Below are 2,244 nucleotides of genomic sequence, written 5' to 3' on the forward strand. Positions count from 1 at the left end.
GGCCGCGGGGAAGGCACCCTCCCACAAAGAAGCGTTTACAATTCCCTGGAGCCAGGCTCGTGTACCCTCCCGAGCCGCCAGTACTAGCCAGGAGGGGCACGGATCCAGTAAACATGTGGTTGCATTCAGCCTCCCCAGGATCCTGTCCACGTCCTCGGGAGCCACAGAGTCAAACTCCTCCCATACAACAGTCTCAAGATCTGCTCCCGTCTCCTCCCCCGGGGCCACCCAGTCGGAGTCAAGGCCTTCTCAGATCCGAGCGACTTTGTCATGCAGATATTGCGCAAAGTCCTCGGCCTTCCCCTCCAGGGGATCCCCTCCCTCCCTCAATTGGAGGAGAGAGCGGGTCACCCTGAAGAGGGCGGCTTTATTTTTAAGGCAGGACCAGAACTCAGTTTCTGCTTCTAGTCCAGTATTTCAAGCCTTGACTAAACTGACTGAATTATGTAGTTTCAAATAAATAACATTTGACTTGAGTTCACATGATATACTAAATCATAACCAAGCAAATCTGTACAAATTGTGAACTATTTTTTTCTTTTTTACATTGTGCTCCTTTTATTGATTAATGTCACACATTGGAGTTGGCTTACCAAATTGTGAAAATGAGGTTAAAGAATAAACCCTTATTCCTTCAAACCAAACCAAAACTGATTGCAGTTGTTACTTGATGTAATGTGCAGACTAAAACAAATTAACTGGATTCCAGCATGATGCTAAGCCTCAGTAGTCTGTTTAGTTTTGACCTAATATGTTGTGCAAACCCAGCCAACTCAGAGTATATTTGAAATTCATCTAAGGGTCTTGTGAAATGCAGCCAAGGCACAAGGGTGCCCCCAGAGTCTACAACAGAAATAAAAAACAGGCAGAGTTTTTATTGCACTGTTATAGCTGCCATGTCAATTTTTTTTTACCACACCTTGTAGACATTTCTGCCCAAGGACAACATATAGGCTTAGAACCATAGGCTGCCCATTCTTGGTTTAGGGCGAAGACAAGGTTTTGAATCTATACATACCTATTAAGGAAACCATGTCAATAATTTTATTGATATCTTTGTCTAAATATTGAGAAAAGAATTTTGAGTTGAATTGCAATCACAAGACAAATCTTTAGAATTGGCTCTGATTCTGTTGGCTTATTCTTCTGCAGTTATGTCCCTTTCCCTCATCTCCTTGAGCAAACAGAACTTTCCTATTCTATGTTTCCTCCAAGAGTTAAACTAGTACACAAAAAGTCAGACTTGTGAAGGGACAGGAGAATCACCAATAGTTCGTTGTAGGTTTTTTTTTTTTGATGCTAAACAAAGTCAAAGTGAGTAGGCTGTTTGTGCTCAATCAGAACATTTTTCTTCCTCAGATTCTATATCCTCTCAAGGAATCCATTTTGTTCTCTAAACTGTTTTCTTCTCTTTCGTGGTCATCCTGTCAAATAACTCCAAGGATTAAGAAAATATCTTATTTAACAGTGTATGTTTCCCAAGAATCATAATGTGGCTTCTTGGTAACTAGAATAATGGCTGATGTTAACTTGGTCCAGTCTAAATTTCACTCATAAAATCATATGCTCTGATTCAACATTCTGTTGTGCTTCTCACAGGTCACCAGTTTGCCTCCAGTAGACTAATGACTCAGTTCCCTGGTATTTATTTACTTTAAAATCTTTTTCTCTACTTTGATCAGGATGAGTTCTTGAAAAGTACGTGCTCAAGTGATATACATGAGTCCCTGCGCTCAGTCATTCAAGCTCTAGTCATCTTGCATTTGGACTGTTGCAATGGGCTCTACATGGGACTACCCTTGAAGAGCATTCAGAAGCTACAGCTGGTGAAGAATGCTGGCAGTGTGGGCAGTTTTTGGGGCTCCATGACTACTCCATGTAACACCACTGCTCCATGAGCTGCACTGGCTGCCAGTTTGCTTCTGGGTGCAATTTAAAGTGTTGGTAATTATATTTAAAGCCCTTCATGGTGTGGATCCAGGCTACTTGCAGGACCACCTCATCCCACTGGGATTGGCCCATCCCACTATGCTGGCAGAGGAGGCATGCTGCAGGGTATTGTGGCTGTCGAAGTCCAGGAGAAGAGCCTTCTCTGCCATCAGTCCTGCCCCTACCCCAATAATGAGGTCAGCTCCAACCCTCCTGACCTTCCACAAGAGCTTAAAGACCTGGCTTTGGGCTCCAAAGGAGGGACTTCATGTTGGGGGTGGCTGATAGATTAATAACAAGCCCCACCTCACCCAC

Source organism: Protobothrops mucrosquamatus, unplaced genomic scaffold (assembly GCF_001527695.2).
Source record: "Protobothrops mucrosquamatus isolate PMUCROS unplaced genomic scaffold, P.Mucros_1.0 scaffold197, whole genome shotgun sequence".
Classification (NCBI taxonomy): Eukaryota; Metazoa; Chordata; class Lepidosauria; order Squamata; family Viperidae; genus Protobothrops; species Protobothrops mucrosquamatus.